Below are 20,412 nucleotides of genomic sequence, written 5' to 3' on the forward strand. Positions count from 1 at the left end.
GCGATTCTGTCTCATTTGCTGCTTAGACGACTGGACTGGATGTCACTGCTGGGGAAGGCATTGCTGGAAAGGACAGCCAGCAAATGACACGAAGATAATTGGCAAGGGCACGGCAGCCCTTCGGCTGACACCGTTTCCTGCCTTGTTGCAGTGTGGTGCAAACAAAATAAAGGAGATACAAACTGGAAATGGAGGCAGATGGTGTGGGTGCACGGATGCAGGTGGCAATGCAGTGCGAGACGGCTGGGAGCCAACCTTTCCACTATGGAACAGCCATGGGATGTGGGCATCTCCCTTGGAATCCTCCCATTCACCAGGGGGGAATCTCTCCTTCCCTCAACTCACCCTTAGAGGTAAATCCCATACATGGAACGTTTGCTTTGGAGCAGCTCCAAGTCCATGGCCGCCCCGTGTTGGCTAAGGCTGCAGATCTGGCTGTGTGTCTGCAGAATGGTTAAACAATCTCACCGCTATCCAAAGAACAATAAAATGTACAGTGCTGCTCAAAGTGCCAGAGAGAGAATGAATAATTAGCCATATAATAGAATATATAAACAGAAACTGCTTTAAAATCAAACAAAAATATGCAGCTATTGTTACCGCTCTTCTCTCTTCCAGCTGAATATATCTGGGGATGCTTCAACTCTCTTCTTGAGGTTTGAAAAAATCCTTCTCATTCCTGCTCCATTTGTATGCTACTGTAAAGGCTTTGAGAAATTAAAAATAACTGATACGTTTGAGAAAGCACAAGCAAAAGCTACTTCATATTTTAAAAGCTTTGCAAATATCCAGGAAAAAAAAAAAGTGCTGTGCGTGCAAAATACTGCAGCTAAAATCTGTTCAGAGTGATGCAATGAAGGCCTCTTTTATGGGAAGAGCTGTGCCTGCCTGTAATAAAGCAGGAGATGGAGCCTTCCAGTTGTAGAAGGGGGTTTTGGTGTTTGAGCACTTTTTGCAAGGAGGGAGAACCCTTACTGTTTGCACCACCACCAACTCCATAGAATCATAGAATGGCTTGGGTTGCAAAGGAGCACAATGCTCATCCAGTTCCAACCCCCTGCTATGTGCAGGTCACCAACCAGCAGCCCAGGCTGCCCAGAGCCACATCCAGCCTGGCCTTGAATGCCTGCAGGGATGGGGCATCCACAGCCTCCTTGGGCAACCTGTGCCAGTGCCTCACCACCCTGTGTGTGAAAAACTTCCTCCTAATATCCAACCTAAACCTCCCCTGTCTCAGTTTAAAACCATTCCACTAAATATGGACTCAGTGTTGACCTAAGACACTCTCATTCTGTAATGACAACATGTTAATTACAAGTAATTTGGAAGAAGCCTTGATAGCCATGCGTGCATTGAATGGAACAGATTAAACCTGAGGCAAGGCGTTTCCATGCGATACTGTGGCAGCAGTTTTGCACAGTATTGTTGATAAATATACAACACATCAGTGCCCTCAGCTGCAGAGAGTGCTCTGCAACGGGAGTAATCATGCGGACTGGACCTCCAAAGGAGACTGCTTTATTAGGTAAAAGGGAATGAAGCACAGAAAATAGAATTAAAGATGAACAAATGCCTCCATTATTTGATAAAATTAAATGTACTTCTCCAAGTAAAGAAGGCAAAAGTCAGTCATTATCGGTCTGTAGTACATCACAGCAGATAATAAAGAGAAGTTTATGATCTCTGAAAGCAAATTAGAGGATATTTAAACAACACATCTTCCTATGAAGGAGCGATAATTACACACTCAGGTCAAGGTGCAGAACCGTCTCACCCTGCCCCACAGTGATGGCTCTTGGATAAGCTGAAATCTCTGTGTTTTCACTTGGAAGGATTCACCTGGGACACAGATGCTCTCATTACTGTGTCTCAGCTGGGCTCATACATGTTGATGTGTTGTGTCCCCGTGTTGGGGAGGGAGTTTGCCTTCTTCCACGCTGCACAGCTCCCAGTGCCTCTATAGACACAGTGCTGAGCTTCAGGAGCCCAAGAATGCCTACGGAGGGCAGGAGGTGAAGCTGCATGGCCTTGGGGAGCTTTGCACCGGGCACTTTGATCTGCTTTTCCCACTGCTGTCCATATTGATTTCTTTTTCCTTTTTTCAGGCATTTCCAATAAGACATTTCCTTTGGATCGGGCTTTGGAAAAGGCATTTAGATAGCCTGCTCTGATCCAGCTGGTGGGACTCCAGAGCTGCTGGGGGCGGCTGGGAATGGGCCCCAATCTGCCCCCACTGCAGTCAGTGGGAATTAACCCCCCTGATGGGAAGCACAGCCAGAGGCTGCAGCCCTTGTTCATGAGTGACAGATGCTGTGTGGCTTCCACAGACAGAATTAGGTTCTAAATCCTTTCGTTATCTTTCGCCATGCTACCCGTGGTCCGTCCTGTAGTGATTTTAATGACCTTTCTGGGACAAGGACAGCTGCTTGCATGGCAGGGGGACCGTGTGGTGACAGTCACTTTGCAGGAAGCACGCAATGATCAGACCCTCTTACTGGGAGCACCAATATCCCACTAAAACAAGCATGTTGGGCTCGGGACCTCTTTGCTATCTCTGCACACAAGAACTCTGAATTATCCAGCATTCAACAGAATGCTTCAGTTTCCCACTGGTTTAACCAAGAACAGAATTTTTGCTGATAGTAACAAAGGATGAGCTGATTCCCCTGCCTTATCCTCTTGTCTAATCCTCTGTGACCCACAGTATGAAAATTGAACTGATTAAAGCACTGCAAACGTTCTGTGGGAATCCTGCCTGCATTTATCCCTGGGGGAAGACTGGAATGGTCGAAAAGGTCTTTTCCCCTCTCTCATTTCAGTGATGTTTATCGTTCACTTTGCTCACTGCTGTGGGAATAAAAAGGAGAAGGCAGAACACCTGGTGGGCTCCTCAGGTCTATGCTGGTCCCAGGGCCCAAATGTTAGTGGCTGGAGGGCATTCACTGCAGTCCTGGAGCTCCTTTATTGGAGTTCAATCCAAAAGCAGCCCAGCCGGTGTGCTCAGTGCTTTTCAGCATGGCCCAACATTGTGTGCCAGATGGGGCTGACCAGGAGCTGACCCCAGGAGCACAGCCCTCATCATGGTGTAGGTGTTAGTGCTGCTGCATGCTTGCAGGGATGGAGAGCAATCCCCAGCCAAGCAGCGCTTCTGCCTCAGCGTTCCTCCCGGGCATCTCAGGATCTGTCTGCAAACATTAACTTCCAGCACTCTGCTGCTGACAGTTTGCAACTGGAAGCAGGGCTAGAAGACACTCAGAAGCAGATCAGATGGGTGATAACTATAATTTATGGGATTCTTTGCAATGCTACAGAAAAAATAATTGCTGCAGCTAGCATGAAATAATGAGATCCGTTTGTGCCCCGTTTGTGCCGTGTGTTGTTTCCTCTAACTTTTATGGCAGCTGACACCCAGTGCCTGCACTGGACAGCAAAACATTATTGAAAGAGTCATTCATTACGGAGTGTAAGGGAGAAATGCCGATGGATGCTGAGCTCAGTGTGGAGCGTGGGATGTGATCAAGCTGTGCCACACCGGGGAGGAGAGGAAGACAGAAGCTTCAGAGGAGGATTCCAAGGAACTTGGAATTTGTCACTGTAAGGATAATGGGCCGACAGACACCTGGCAGATCATGGGAGCGGGGTGGATGAAGGCCCAGAGTCAGAATTGTCCAAAGAAAAACAGCCCTGCAAAGCTGGTGGGTGCTGAGGTCAGGCTGTCCTGCGATGCCCTGCGAGGATCCCAGGCACTACATGCTGTCAGCAGTGCAGAACAGAATTCTTTCTTTAGCTTAAGTTTTTTTACAACAGGGATTTTTCTGCTGGAATCCAGCACGAAACTCCGCCAGGCTGGAGAATTCCTGGACAGCTTTGTACTGGATAGCTTTTTTTTCCAGGTAGCAGCCATCACAGGTACCATTATCTCCATTCGACAGTCATTCGTTATGATTAATTTTGTAGTTCTTATCAGGGGTTGATTGTTTTAAAGGCCATTCCTCCGCACGTGGCTTTTAATGGCTGCCCAATGGAGGGAAGAAGAGCATTGGAGAGCCAGCTGAGCTCTCCTGGGAGCAGTGTGAGCCCATCTCAGGGCTTCCTCAGCCCCCAGCTTCCCAACGTGTCTCCCCAGTTAATTAGTTATGCTCTTCTTCCAGCTAATTAGCTCAAAGGAAAAACAGTCCTTTGTACTCAGCCTTATAAATTACAGGCTTTTACTGCCTTACTTTTTGGAACTGATGACACTTTTTGCATTGTCATAGTGGGGTCACATTTACCATTCCTAAAGGTTTGGAGGGAGCCTCATTTAGCAGTGCTGCGTGGCACCATCGTAGGGAGAGGTGTTTCGGTCACCTTGATTTCTTCAAGAAATTCTCAGAGCAACAGAGAGAAGAAAAATGTGAGGATCAGAGAAGATGAACTCTATTAAAGAAAGGCTGAGTAATGAAGAAAGTTACTGAGAAACGAATGTATGAAAGTGTGGAAAAGCATCTTCAGATGTTCATGAGATAGCATCTGCCCATGACATGGCTGGCATGTCCCCCCCCCATAGGGGGACAGCAGATTGCTGCTATCATTTTTAGTGTTGCTCACCCACAGGAAAGGCTCAGACCCATCTGCTGACATCAGAAGTCAGTGATGGATCTGCAGCACAAAAAAGGGAGAGAATGTAAAGAAAGAGTTTAGATAAGATGAAGGTAGGCATTTTCAAGACCAACTTGGGGTCACGAGAAATCCTATAACCATAACTTAGCTCATCTACTTCACCCGGGTCCCGCAGCACTGGATAACAAATGGCACATCAGCCAGAAGCCACGCAGAGAGCCGGACAGCATTTTGAAAGCTGTGCCCTTGGAATGCTGTCAAAAAAGAGAAAAAGCGATGCATCATGAAGTATTTATCTACCTCTGGGCTCTGTGCTCCATCCTCAGCTGTTAGAAGAGAGCAGCTCTGCCAGACTGCACAGAGCTGGGCTGTGCCATGGAATATCCCCCGAGCAGCAGATCTCACCTTGATGTTATCTGTGGGTGCATAAATCCGTGCAGCTGTGGTCAGTGCTCGGCCACAGCTCATGGGGAGGTCGGAGCAGAGATGGAGAGGGAGGGAGGATGGAGGGTTGAGAAGCAATCGAGGTCTTAACCCAAGTGGGATGGGCAGGGGGCACGTGGTGCTGTCGCAGCAGAGGGATGGGGTCCAGCTGGGGGCACGTGGCTCACACCATGGCCTTGGAGCTCAGCAGGGAGTAAGGTTTCCATAGGACTGACTCTGTTAGATGATGTGTCTGAATGTTTAATCAAGCAAAACCCTTTTGCTCTCCCATCTTGGGCTGTGAACCACACCGGGCATTGGTCCTTGGCAGGGCCATAATCTTAGAATCATAGAATCACCAAGGTTGGAAAAGACCTAAAAGATCATCCAGTCCAAGCGTTCACCTATTCCCAATAGCTCCCACTAAACCATGTCCCTCAACACAACATCCAGCCTTTCCTTGAACACCCCCAGGCTCGGGGACTCCACCACCTCCCTGGGCATCCATTCCAGTGCCTGACCACCCCTTCTGAAAAGTAATACTTCCTCATGTCCAGCCTGAATCTCCCCTGCTGTAGCTTGAAATAATGACTACCTGGCAGTGATACCAGTCGTTAGGCTGTAGCCTATCCCTTAATTATTTTGCTGCAGTTTCACCCATGGATGCACCTTTCACCTCCAGTTGTCCCCCAGGGTTCCCCATCTGCTGATGCTTTTGGTGTGCCTTCAGTGGCACACAAGGCAGCTCTGCTCAGCTCCCTTTGTCATTCAGCACCAACACTGGAGAAATTTCACCTTGGGATTTTTGGAAATGAGCCTAAACTCCAAAATCCACACGGTTCCATCGTGCCTAATTACAACCTGTCTGAAACTCTAATGGATCCCAGCAGCCCTGTATTCATAGCAGAGAATTATTGCACTGTACACACGGTACAGTTCATCTGGTTGTCTGGGCTGTTGGACGAAGGGGTTCAATAAGAGGAAAGCACCAGGTGTTGGGTTGAGTTTTTCTGGATTATAGATTGAGTTTTTAAGTGTAATGCCATGAGACGGTTACATCGTACAAAGTGTATTTTAAGCCTCTGTTTATTAAAGCTGAATTGCAGTAGAACTTGTGTTCAAAAGTACACCTGACAGCTAAATGAATAGCAAATTATTTCACAGCGATCTGTGCTATTTTCTGTTGTTTCTGTGCAGCCGGCTCCTGCATGTGCTGCAGGTTAAAAGAATTCTCAACCTCCTATTTAATACAATAAAGTTTGTCAGATGTTGTTATTAGTTTTGCCGAATGCCACATCTGAGTGTAATATATGCATAAAAGCCTCATTGACTCCCTGAGCAGCTGAAGTCAGATGGAAACAGGCTGCAGTAGCAAGGAGAAACCGAGCTAGGTGGCTGTTATTTAATCTACTTCAATCAGTGCATAATGATAGGCGTCCAAACTGCCAGCAAATGAGTAAAACAGCATTATTCTCATCCACCAGGGACAACTGTGGACAATTTTCTCTGCAGAGGGGGGTGGGAAGGGCTGGGTGCTCCAGGGCTCTGAGTGCTGCAGGAGGGCATTGTCCATGAAATGATGTCTGCACTGCAATGGCATCAAGCAGCTGGAGCAACCCCATAAGGTGGGCAAGGAAGGAGGTAGCAGAAGGCAGTCAGCAGGAGCTGCCAGCTGTGTGTGCTCAGCAGGATGAGCCCAACTCAACCCCAATCCTGGACTGTATGTGCCCTGCTCTAATAGGCAGGCAGTACCCAGTTTGTTTTGGTGAGGTGATGCTTCGTGGAGAAGGGTTTGGGAAGAAGAAAGAGAGAAATCTGCATGGTGATTCAAGAGCAGGTTGTAGTGTTGCATCTCCTTCAACCAGCAAAGGTATGAGAACAGTGCTGCAGTAGGAGAATATCTACGTTGTAAGCCCCTGTATGGGTACAAGAGCTCATTGCATTAGGTGCAGGTGGTGAGAAATCACAGCTGTGTGTAGCCTGGAGTTGCTTAAATGAATTTGGTGGCCATTTAGTGATTTGCTTCCCTCTGGGAAGTGGCAGGGCCAACATCCAGTTGGTTTGGGTGTTATTGGAGGGCTGGGTTGGGGCAGGACTGCCCCCATAGAGGAGCAGGTGAGTGGTCTATGTGATGCTCTCCCATGGGTATTTCACCAAATACTTATGTTTCCTTATTGCTGGGTTGGTTTTTCTTCCTTCCATCACATTCCTTAGCCTGGGTTTCTCTGTGCAGTGCCCATTCCAGGGTGCCCCTGTGGTGAAGGTTTGCATGCAGGAGGATGCACTGCCCTTGTGCTGAGGGTCCTCCACTGGTGCCAACCAGCACTCTTGCTTTATTTGAAGCTGAAGGTGTTGCAAAGTGGCTGAGAAGAGGAGGAGGGAGGCAACAGGGGTTTTTATGTGCTGTGGGTGGAAAGCTGGTTGTAAAGTTTGTCCTGATTTATTTAATTTTCTGGGAATGATAATAATTTCTCTTTGAGCTGACAGCCTGCATGTCAAAGCCTCAGCTCAATCTGAAATGGCTGAAAGATGAATTCCAGGGGAAGAATAACCCCAGCTGCATTGGGTCACACTGATGGCTTCTGCTGGGGTGCTGCTCTGCACCTGAATGCACAGCACCACAATTAGGGGGCAGAGTGAGGATCTGCATTTCACAGGGTTAGGGATCGTTTGCATTGCTGTCCATTAAGAAGCCAAAAGGAGAAAAGATATTCTGGTGTTGTGGGGTCTTTTGGTGTGGAATTTTTGTGGGTTTTCTTTTGTTTTAGGGTTTCAAACTGGAATTACCAGACTGTTGTAGAAGGGTTTTGATAATGGTGTAACCATGGAGGAGGGGATGGGCTGAGCTGGAGGAATTTAGGGATCTAACAGCGTTGCTTAGAAAATCACCTGCATGAGTGGTTGGTTTTTTTTAATTTATTACATTAATTTCTGTTAATTAATTAAAGTCTGGATGTGATTTGCCATACAGTAGAACCCTTGAAAATCACATATGTTGATTCAGTTGATATTCCCTCTCCTTCACGTCCCGGTGCAATTCATTACAAGATGATGCGTTAATTGCAGCCGAATATCTGAAAAAGCCACCCCAGACATCGTGGAGGTCGTCAAACAGGTTTTAAGAGCTGGTGTCTGCTTTAGAGAGCTGTGTCTGATGACCATCTTTTATTGCAGAGCTAATTTTGGGAGCTGTGATTGGATTGTGAAGGTTTTGGGGTGTGGGTTTGTGGGGATGGGAGCCAGCAGTGGAGGCAGGGCAGGGTGCTGCAGTGCTTCCTGCAGCCACAAGTTGCAGACAGGTTTTGTTTCTCTGGGACGTGCAGCTTTCCCATGTTCCTGGTGTGCCTTTCTTTGCTTAAAAGCATTGCAGAATCCATATTTCGCTCTCCTGATGGAAGTGTAAATCAGGAAGCCAGCCTGCTCCACCCCATCAAAAAGCCCCATACACTTCTCCACAGCTGCCTATTAAGCTGTGCAAATGGATAAATAAGGAATGGAGATGTGTCATTTATTCCCAGAGCTCGGGAGGCGGGGAGGAATGCCATAAATCCGGGGGCACCTCGAACTTCAGCCCTGTCACTAAGCAACCCACAGCTTGGTGCTGCTGGAGGAGCTGAGATGAATCCCATTGCTGTGCCAGCCCAGCCTCTGCCTGCACACAGAGAGACCCTTGGTGCTTTCAGAGCCCCTGTCCTTGTGGGCACAGGTTTCCATCTCCTCTCCCCTTTGCATCCCACCTTCCCCAGGCTTGCATCCATTCATTTCTTCGTCTCGCTGCTGGCAGCTCTGTGGATAGGCTTCCTGGCTATGCTGATAGAGTTTTCAGGGAAGAAAAATGTAATGCATGTGTGTGATAGCCATTCCAAAAGTAGCAGCAAATAACAGAGGAGGAGTGTTGAACTCTGCCTGCATGCACCTACGTGTTGTGTATATGGGAAGGGAGGCTTTGCACGTGCATCAGGAATAGCAATGAACTCTGCGTCTCATCGTTATTAAAACAGAACTGGGGAACGTTTCTGATTTCAGGATCATGCACTCATTGCATCTGCATTGCTAAAGGCTCCAGTGTTCCTCTCTGCCTATGCAGAACACAACGGGTGGCTCCAAGCCATATATGTGCCATAGCATAAAGGTCTGCTGTGCTCCACAGCAGAACCCGTTGGGAAGGGATGGGCACAAAGGGGCATTGCTCAAAGGAAATGATGCAAACAAGCAAAGAGTCCCTCTGGTTAGCGAAGTTATTCCAGCAAGTGGCTATATAAATGTCTTTATATTGTTATTTCTGATATTAGTTTGTTGTTCCTCCATGAAAGCTGATTTATTTGAAATGTTATTACTTGAAACACCCTAATCTTTTTGTAATAATTCATATACTGGAGATTACGGTTTTGGAAGGCAGCCCAGCTCTGGCTGGAATCCTATTTATGGATTAAAGGATTTGAACAGTATTGCAAGCTAGATCTCCGAATAGCAGGATAATGTAAACCTGGTTCCATATAAAATGCTTTACCTCTGCAATAGTAACCCCATTAAAGGCAGATTGTTGGAGGACGTTGGACAAGAGAACTTCCATTACAGCAAAGCAGGATATCTTGCACCCTGAAGAGCACGGATTTTCAGAGCAGAGTCCTCCCTTTGCTCAGATGTCCTGAGCCTGTATTTTGTGTCCCTCCTTTCTTCTGGAACCATCGTGCCAACCAATTATAGGGCCTTTGTGGTGGGGTTGAGCAGACGTCCTGATGAAAGCACCGTTGTTTCTGGTGGGAATCGAGACTCCATAAAAGCAAATAAAGATGCTGAAATCAAGTAAAGTAGCCCGGAAAAACACTGGGGAATGTAAATTCCATATGAGTGGCAGCATGAAGGCTACCACCAAATTTGTTGTGTTATTGGAGGGACAATCCTACCCCAGGAAGAGGGAGGCTTGTGGGATTGTCATTAGTGTAGTAGTGGATGGGGAACCCAGAGCAGCCTGGAGTGTTGTTGTGTTAACGAGTGCTGCACAAAATCCAAATTAGAGGACGGCCAATGGCATAATTTAATTACAAGTATGCTTATAATCTGTGAGAAGATAAGTGCAGAAATAGTCTAGAAAATAATGACAGTATGAGCTAAAATTAAAATTAATGGTTTTGGGACATAGGCGGGCTAATTGTTTTCAAGGCTTTATCGCACGTTGCAGTCAGTGAATTTTGAGATGGGATTTGGAAGAAGTCATTGAAGGCTTTATGGGTGTTTATGGGCTGCTTTTAGTAGATCAGTGTGTGATAAGAGTGTGGCATCCTGAGCAGGGAAAGGGCTGAGAGAGAGCTGGGACAGGAGAGGTGACCATGGAGGGCTCTGAACGCTGGCCTGAGTGTGACTGGGAGGGATGAGCCAGCAGAGAGATGCATGGAAAAGGGTGAGGCAAGCAAAAGCTACTAGCTTTGCAAGAAAAGCTGGGAGTCATGTGGTGGTTGCAATAATTAGGCTACAAAGAGATGGAAACCTGGAGGAGGTTAGCTGCATGCCCCAGGGAAGGCTGAATGTTAGAGATAGTATGCAAAAATTCTGCAAGATTTATTGGGGCTGGGCTGTAACACCCCAGAGAAGGTTCTGGGTTTAGCTGATGCCCAGATTTTTGGTGTTACATGCTGCCCAGAGAAGCTGGGAAAGGCATTTGGGGAAAAGCGCTTAGGAGAACATTAAGATTCTTTTTAATGTGTGTGTGTGCAGTGCTAATATTGAGGAGGAGGTGGGGAGGGAGCCTGCAGGCTGACCGCTGCACAGGGCTGGGGGGCTGCAGAGGAAAAATCCATTAGGGAGCATCTGTACCAGCAAATCCCACTTCTGTATGGTGCAGATGTAATCCGTAACCGTGGTGTGTCAGGCTGTAATAATCAGATCTGTGTGGGGTTGGAGATGTGTGAGTGGGTATCACTCAAACCTGAGTGGCTGGATGGAAAGGCAGCAGATTGGCTGGGCAGTGGGAGGGGGCTGTGTCCCCCCCAGCCTGACTATAGCACAGCCTGGGCAAAATCACTGCTCTGCATCTTGGCTTCCTCTTCCATGGAATGAGGTAATATCGTCTGCATCCCAGAGGATTCGAGCATCGCTTGTTATTTCCATAGGGATTGGAAGGTTAATAGCTTTACACAAGCCTAATTAATTGCCATTATTTGGTTTAATATTCTCTCCGAGTGCTTTGTCCCTACAAATCTTGCTCTGCCATCCTCTGTGTAAAGATTGTGAAGCAGTGTGGTTCAGTCTGTGGGAAATACATCTTTACCCACAGGCAGGGGCTGCGTGCTGAGGTTCAGGTATGTCTGCATGTACAGCTCAGGGTTATTGCTAAGGGTGCTGTGATGCAAGCCATGGTGGAGCAGCTCTCCCATGGGCACCAACTCAGATGGGACAACAAAATAAATGAGGAAAATAAATGCTTCTTGTGTGCCTGGTACTGACTCTGTTTGTGTTGCTGGTTGAGGTCCCCACTGTGAAGATGGAGAGGCTGGTGACTGCGGAGTAAAAATCTCATTGCTTTTAAAGAGTTTGTTTTCAAAGAAACCAAATGCTTTTACAAGGAAGCCTTTCTGCTCATGCTTCAGAAATAAGGTTTGGATCTTTTGTTGTGGCTGCCTTCTGGCTGACAGCCCTAATGTTTAATGGGGTCTGAAACTGAGCTTTGGACACTTGCACAGCATCAAGCACTTTTGTACGTAAGCAGAACCAGCGTGATGCCTGCTGCAAATTGCTTTAGTTTGGGCTGTGGGTGGAAAAGCTTTGCACGCCCATTTGCTGAGTTCTGCTCTCCCAGCACCTCCTACCTGGGCTTTGTGCTGGGCTGATGCTGGAATAAGGCCATGGTTAGAGGATGCATTCAAACCGTGCCTCCAAGCTTTCCCCAAAGCCTCTGTTCTTTGCTGGCTTTGTGTTCTTGCCCTTCTCTCCTCCGCTGTGCTGGGCTCTGTGCCACAGGCTCTCAGGTTGCCCTGGTGCCCATCAGACCTGCTCACCTCATTGCTGCCTCCCTGGTGGTGCTGCAGCTGCTCCAACACTGACAAACGGAATACGTGGAGCCCAAACATAATTATTAAGTGGTATCTTTCAAACCCTACCTGGCTCAATAATTTTAAAGAAAAATGATTAAGAGCTGGGCTATGGAAGCTTTGGAAAGAATGCATAAATGTTTAATACTTATTAAAATATTCATATGTTACGTGTTTTTAATCTCGAATAAATATTTTTGGGTAATCAGCCACGTTTTTGTTATGCTAAAAGTTCGCATTGTAAATTCAACCACGATTGATTTAAAAATAAAAAAAGAAAAAATGTGCAATCTATTAATTATGTAGGAGCACATATGCCACTCAGGACCTGGAAGAGATACAGATATATGTTTTCCCATAATGAGAAGTTATCAAGGTAATTTGCTTATTGAAACTAAATGAAGGCTTTGATTCGTGTAATTACAGCAAGATCTCTACCTTCATCTCTATGTAAATATAACTTTCAGGTTTCTTCTGCAGTTCTTCCTTGCACATAAATAAGACGTGGGAAGGAAGGAGCGATCCATCCCACGAGCTGTTTCCATTCCAGCCATTGGTTTTCTGCAGCATTCATCACAGAGTAACTAATTTACCAACCTCGCTTGCAGGGGGTTTTAAGGCCATTTGTAGCGCTTCTCGGACTCGTGCGTTCTGTGAATGAATCACAGCAGCACAAACAACTTCAAAGCAAATGGCACTCGGTGCACATTTCTCTTAACGAGCTGAACGCGGGCAGCAGCGCTCCGACCCTGCCTGCCGTGTTAGCGCCGCTTCTGTGCTGTCACTGAAGCTTAAGGATCCCTTAAGTCTCTTTATTCCCTTCGCAAGGCAAATAAAAGGCTGTTAGTGCAAATTAGAGTGGAAGTCGGAGATGCCGGAGACGCCAAAACAAAGAAGAAGCACGAGGAGTGTTTGGCTTTTTGTTGCTATTCTCGGTGGAAGGATTGTTGTTGGTTTTTTCAGAAGTTCCTCCTGGAGGCAGCGAAGGGTTGCATCACTTTAGCAAGATTGAGCTGTTTAAAATTTCAGGGTTGTCTGCCAAAAAAATAATAATAGGAAGTTGTATAGAGAGGAATGTGCTGACAGCAGTAATGTTTGGGCAATAATTCATGTGTTGTAGCTGGTGCTCTGGAAGGCTGCCCGGCCGCCTAATGCAGATTGGGGATGCTCGCGTGCTGATGGCTGTGCCACTGATTGGCATTTCTGCTCCATCATGAAATCAGTTTGCAAATGAAATGGAGATGGGTTTGGGGAGGCAAGGGGTGGGCAGAGGCCTCGGGCAGCAGCACCAGCAGTGCTTCCAGGTGTGGTGCAGCCCTGCCCCACAGCACCCCGCAGCGCAAGAATCCCTCACTTCTCCAACCCAGAAACGGGGCTGTCGTTAACAGTGTCTGAATGTCTCTAAGCTCTCTCGAGGGAATGGAGCACAGGGTGATCGGTTGGTGATATATTGACAATTTTCTCATGGATTCCTCCTTTAGGATGGGTTGAAGCTTCAAATAAATGGTGCTATTTTGGCTCTGTGAGCGCTTCAAAGTCGCCGTGAGCGCTTTGGAGTTGCTGTCAGTGCATGCAAAGCTTGCTGAAATGCACCACCAGCAACTTTATTGCACATGAGAAAGAAATTCCACTTAGCTCGTCAGTTATCCAGGGAAAACCATCTCTTCCTTCTTCAGGTCAGAGCTGTGGAAGGAGGCAGCATTGTCCCTGGTGCCCAGGCTGTGCTGCTGGCAGCGCCGTGTGCTTGGAGCATCCTCATTAGTAATTAAAACTAGGCAACACCTGAGGAATAACCAAGTGTGTTTGGTAACAGGGTGCCTTGCTCTGCCTTGCTCCTTGTTGGTGTTACTGCTGTTTAACCTCTGCAGCTGCTGGGAAAGGGACTTCAAGGTGGGCACAAGCCATTGAGTTTAATGGGTTTAGAGGTAAGCCTGTGCAGAAGCACTGGTTGGTGTTGTCCCTTGTGACTGGTGGAGGTGTGGCTGAGGTCTGGTGCTCCTCTGTCTGTCTGATTACTCCACAAGCTTTTGCTCTGAGATTGGAATAACTTTATTGTCATGTATTGGGTTCCAGGAATTACCTGCACAAAGCGTAAGGCTTTTAAAACCTGACTGAGAACTCAGTTTAACCCCTAGAAATAACATAAAGAAAGCTTAAAAAAATTTAAAAAAATCACAGTAAAACTGCAGAAAAGGATTAAAAGGGGAAAAAAGCCAACAGGAACAGATTCTGACTCTGAGTGATGAGGTGGTTGAGTGCTGCTGCTGTTGATGGACCCAGGGTCTGCATCCAGGTCTGTACACAACCACTTCTCCTTTTAAACCCACAGCCATTCTCTGGTATTTTTGGCAGAATTTAAGAGTGAATTAATAAACTCATGGACCTGATGGGGGCTGAATGGGCATCACCAGGCTGAGCCCCCACCACAGGGAACCTGGAGTGCCCACCGAAGTCTGTGCCCCACTTTTGTCCAGGGCAACCTGAGTGCATTCCTGTGTCAGACCACGTTAAAAGGGTTATAAATTCCTCTGGCATGAGTCTGTGTTTTAGGATTGATGAATGTGGTCAGCAAGCTATTTGAATAACTATGTATATTATTAAAACCCTGCTAGAAACAGGATGGGATGCAGAGAAACTAATGCAAAGCAGTTTCTCCTTCACTTCTGAGCTTTACATTTTAATGTGGTGTAATAACATCAGTTTTTAATTGTTTATTTGGGTTGATTGGCTGCTTTTGTTTGTCCTTGCTTGTCTGTGTAACTTGGGATTTGTATGGCTTGTGTGAGAGGTAGACATACATGCACAGACACTTGTTGAGAATAGCCAAAGGCACGTGGAAGCTGCCCGGTCCTAGGACCACAAGGTTAAAATGGGAAAAATATCTATTTATATAATCCAGAGGCTTTCACATTATTAATATCTACAGTTGTTTCAGTTCAAAGGTCTTTAAAAGGTGATGTGAAGAGAGAGAGCCCCGTTGCACGGGTTAAGAGCTGCTGCTGGGAGGACGCCTTCCAAACGCGGCTCCTTCAAGATGATGGGCACTTCTATCAAAGCTTTGGGTGCTTATCTGCAGAACTCCCACAGATCAGGAGCTGAGAATTATCGGTGTAATGAGATTAGGCATACATCTATGCTACGTGGTCTGAAGTTGCTTCAAATCCTGAAGATGAGATAGGGTCAGGCAGGAAGGGCCACTGGCAGCAGATGGGTGAGTGACTCGCGTTCCGTTTAGCGCTGTCACGTCCCTGCTGGGTGCACTTCTGATTTCCTCTCTCCCTAGGAATTGGCTGGGAAGCTTCATTTCCAAATTGGCAAGGAAAAAAAAATAATAATAATCCCAGGACTGCTTTTTTCTTGCTGAGCTTTTCTATGACATCAGCTCCCAGGTGCTGCGGTGGATCTGAGCTACAGGATGTGGGCATTGCTCCCTGCCTGGCCATCACCTGAACTCAGAGCATCCACAAAGAAAAATGGGGAAGGCCTGAAACGTAACAGCCTCTGGGATATTTTGGTGACTGCTCACAATGTACAATTGCATAGGGATGGATTGGGGAACGGATAGATGGCTACAAAGTGAAAGAAGTGATATCTCAAACTAGTTATAAATTATTGGCGACTTACAGATCTTTACTGCCTTCCATCTGAGGATCTCAAGCTGGCGTACTGGCGTTTATTAATTAGAGTTTTACAGGAGAGCAAGCTGAGGGTGAGAATGGAAGAGTCGCTTTTGGTCCATCCAAAGTCAGACACAATGAAGGAGGCAGTGATGGAATTGGGCACACGGGTTCTTGTCTCTCTGCTCAGGACATGTGGCAATCCCCACAGTTACACATCGACTCCTGAAATCCTCTGTGGCAAATGGGAGCAGCGTTCTGCCAGGTGCCAAACCCCAGTGTTGAAATGCAACAGAATGAAAGTGAAATATTAGCTTCTCTTCTCACAGCCAGCACCGCTGCCTTTGAAGAAAGTGAGCTGTATGAAAAATGGATGAAAAGGTTCCTCTGGAAATTGCAGCCATTTGCCAACAGCAGAGAATGAAATTTGGGAACAGATCGACAATAACATTCAAATACTTAAAGGGATTTACTAATTTGCTGTGTAAACCTAACAAAGCTTTTGTTGCCACTTAATGAAGGCAAAACTGATTAGTCTTTACTATTGCAGCCCTTTGTCTTTTGCTTCAGGATGAGCCTGAGCACCAGAGCTGTGCCCGTTTCCCCATTTAACCCAATGGTAGCTGTGTGCTCCAGCAGCAGATGGGAGCTCCTGGGTCCCTGGTGCCCAACCTGGGGGTGTTGGTGCTGTGGGTGCCCCCATGTAGGACATGGAGGGTCCTACAGTGCTTGCAAGGTTACGTGAGCAGATGCTGCTTGGCTCAGGAATCCGCTGTGTCGAATGCTCTCATGCATTCAAGCATTAGTATGTGCTTATTTCAGTTGCTGTGTGATGGTCTGGGAGCCCAGGCTGCAGAATGCTTTGGTTTGGTTTTGTTTTCCATACTCTGCTGTAAATCGTGAGACGGGCTTCATTTCTGCAGATTTGTTTCACTGCAGCGTAGAGAACAGGGACAGAAGACTAAGAGCAGCTGGGTGGGAAAATAGGTTGCTTTTCTTACTAAAACCCCCCAACCATGCAGCCATCACCCCTGGCACATTGTGGCCCCAGCACCTCACCCTGTGAGACAAATGGAGCTCACAGGAGTGGAGCCTCATTGCTGCTGTGAGCTTCAGCAAGGGCTCAGGAAAATGATCCGTGCCCTTCAGAGAGGGGTGCACGAGGGTCACCCACCTGGCGAGGTTTACAAGGGAATTCGGTTATCTTTCCTCCTCTGACCTTAACATCTGAAGCAACGGAAAATGCCTCTGGTTTAACATCTGGGAATAGAACCACATCGGCCTTCCTCCTGCAGGGTCCTCGCTCTGCCCTTTTATTGTCTGAGATCTTGTTCAAACCCTGCCTGCCTGACATGCAATCAGCTTCTGCTTTGCTGGCGTCGGCAGGAGGAGAACCAGGCAGAACTCTGCTCTCACAGCACTGTGCTGCTGGTGCCCAGGCACTGCTCTGATTGCATCTCTCGTGGAGGCAACGTGTCATGGTTCATCTCAATGGGGCTCTGCTGCACTCACACCCCCATTGCACGCCTCTCACTGAGGCAGTAGGAAGCCTTTAGCTTAATTTTCTCGACCAAGAGCAAGCGAGGAGATGTAAAGCTGCTGTGGCATGCATACGCACTCAGACAGCTCTGGGTGATGGTGGATGGGGTTGGAGCACTGCACCCAACCACTGCCTGCTTCCCCGAGCTTACCGTGCTTCCTAGCTACTTTCCATTTCCTATGTTAGCATACAGAAGGAAAGAGATCGTGCTTAAATGAGTTTGTTTAGCTTTAATAACGTTTATGAATGTGTCTGAAAATCGCACCGCCGCCGCTCGGTGCTGTACTTCAGGCTCTGATTTAAATGCCTTCGTGTGGTTGGGGTTCAGAGCGGATCGTTAGCTGTGTGCACGTTTCTTACACCATTCCCATCCTGGGGAATCCACACAGCCTGAGCACCGTGCAGGAGCAGCAGTGGGCTCTGCAGCATGCGGGCTGTGCGTGGGGTGAGGGGTTTGCTCAATTCTGCTGCAGGCATTTGTACCTAAGAAATGTAATCAATGAGTTGATTTCAATGCTATAGGCATTCCCGATAGGATTCCCCTGTTAGTCAATTAGTAGGAGTGAATTTCATATTACTTAACATCTAAATGCCCACATCTTCTCCTATATTTGCTGGGATTATTGCTTAAAGGTGGCTTAGCTGTTAAGCCACTGCTGTGAAAGCTCCATTAAGTTCTTTGCTTGTCGTACACGTGAGCTGGAAAGGTTTCAGTACCACAAGTGGAATAAAGAAACCTGACACCCATTCTTTAGGCAATTAGACTTTGTAAAGTAAACTATCTGTATTTCATTAAGGACACGGATCCTTCAGCTCTGGGAATACCATCTATGAATATTTCCTTGTAATGGAAAAGTGAGCATGTTGACAGGATGAATTATTAGGCATATTTACAAACAGCTGTTAAAAAGCCTATGTGCTGGTCCCAGCTGTATTTTTTCCTTTTTTTCAATGCAGGTTTATTGCAGTTGCGCTCTGAAAAGTGCCTGATTGGTTTTTAGCAGGGGAGGTGAGTGTGATTAATTTATTCGTACTGCATGAGGCTGCAGCCACAACTGCCGGAGCAGTCGGTCTGTCTGCAACTCATTCGTGACTGGGATTAACCCAAGGGCAGACAACGAGTGCACGGGCTGTGTGTTGTTTAATTACATCCATTGTGTGCCTCTGATGCTGAAATCAATAAACGAGCCTTTCACCAATTATGCCAGCTTGTTCCACAACCGTTCACGTGGGTCTGAAAGGAGATCTGAGGTCAGAGGATATCCCAAGTTGGAAGGGACCTGGAAGGATCAGTGAGTCCAACTCGGGAGTCGTCGGTTCAAGACGCTGGGGAGAGGGTTTGATGCTGCTGATGCTGTGGTGTGCTTTGCTGGCTGGTGCTGCCAGTTGTAGGGACAGATAAAGAAGGATTAAGGCCAAGATAGTGCCACTTGAGGTTTTGTGAACGCTGCTTCTGAATTGTCAGCTTGGGATTTATAGCATATCTGAATGCTGTGGCGTTAGATCACAAGTGCAGAATATGTGATGAGATTATTGCCAAGGTGCTCAGATCTCTCTCCAGCTGTCACTTCCCATCTCGGTTGCTGCAGTGCCCTTGGAGCCCCTGGGACTGCGCCCAGAGCTCAGTGGGACCGTGTCTGTGTGACCCCACAGCACCGAGAGCCTGACCCAATGCAGTGCGCTCTGCACTTACATCTCACCCCGCGGCCCCGCCAGCCTCTAGCAGGAGTTCTTTTTATTTTCCCCGCCCCCTCTCTTTGACCAGACGCCATGCGGAGGTTCCTCGCGTCGTTTCCGTCTGACTGCAGCAGCATCTGCTGCCGACACGACTGTGATGAGAGCCGGGAGCGAAGCGGGCGCTGCCTGCGGGTGGCGTCAGGCGTTGGGTGTCCAGCACACCTCTGCGACCAGGGCTGGGCAATGGCAGCATCTGTGCTTATGCACCAGTGCACACTTCGTGCTGGGGAGCCGTGGCTGTGCTGGTGGCACGTTACTCCTGGGGCATGAAGGTCTGAGCCTCTCCTGGCATTTCTCCTCCTGTCTGCTTCTAAGAAGTGATGGAGCTGGAAAGTGCTGAGCGCCACGCAGAACAGGTTCTGTGCTTTAATGGTTCCACGCTGAGGTCTGTTGTCACATTGTCTGATTTCTGGTCTCCAGCTTCCACCCCCCTGGTTTTGGCAGTTACCCATTTGCTTTTTGGGGAGAGAATGGTTCCTGGTTAGCAGTGAATGATAGCATGAGACAACGTGTGCTTTCTGTGTACTTCTGTCCTGAGCTTTCACCCATTTGTTTAAGCCAGCTCTGTTTTCATTGTCACGATTCCCTCTGACAATTTTGGGTCTCTTTAAGATAAGCTCAAAAAACAAAACAAAACAAAAAAAAGTTTTGAGAAGAATATTATTAAAGAAATGGAAGTGAATGCTTCTAAAGAGGTTGGGTTTGTCATAGCATCCATATGTAGAATCACAGAGCAGCTTAGGTTGGAAGGGATCTTAAAGGTGATCAGGTTCCAGCCTCCCTACTCTGGGCAGGGTTGTCAACCACTAGGTGCATATATATATATATAAAAAACACACAAAGCACATCTGGTTTCAAAGGATGTCTGACAGAAGGACGCATTCTCTCCTGGGTTTTTAGGCTGATGAGAGCTATTTGTAAGGAAAATTGACTTGAGAAATGGTTGAGAGCAAGTGGCTCCTTCTACTTCTGTGCCAAGTGATGGATTTGGTTCATAGATTCATCAGATCTCTGCTTCCAATAATATGATTTTGCTTATCTGTTTTGTATATGATCAATGTGATAAATATGACAGGAGCACAGAAGTGCCAACCAGATTATCTCTGGCTGCACGGAGTGGTGGGGATGTGCTCCAGCCTCACCATGTGCCTCGTGAAGCAGAAAAGCAATTCAGTCAGACTGAGGGCTACAGATGAGGCTGTGTGTTCTCTGCAGTAAATGCAAATGATTTGAATTCATTTCACTGGTAAGAAGGGAAGAGGGGGGGGGAAAAAAATAAAAATTAAAGCTAAAGATGTTGCAGATCAAGGAATTCAACTTTAAACAGAGGGAAAATTAAGATAAAAGAAAACATGGCAGTGAAGAGCGGGGGAAAATAGATTTCCCTAAAATAATCTGGTAATGAATAGACCGTGATCTGTTTCTGAAGTACTTCTGTGTGTGTTTTCCCTTCTTTTCTTCCTTTTTT

Source organism: Centrocercus urophasianus, unplaced genomic scaffold, assembly GCF_019232065.1.
Source record: "Centrocercus urophasianus isolate 14NV4802_14NV808 unplaced genomic scaffold, USGS_Curo_1.0 seq_42, whole genome shotgun sequence".
NCBI lineage: Eukaryota > Metazoa > Chordata > Aves > Galliformes > Phasianidae > Centrocercus > Centrocercus urophasianus.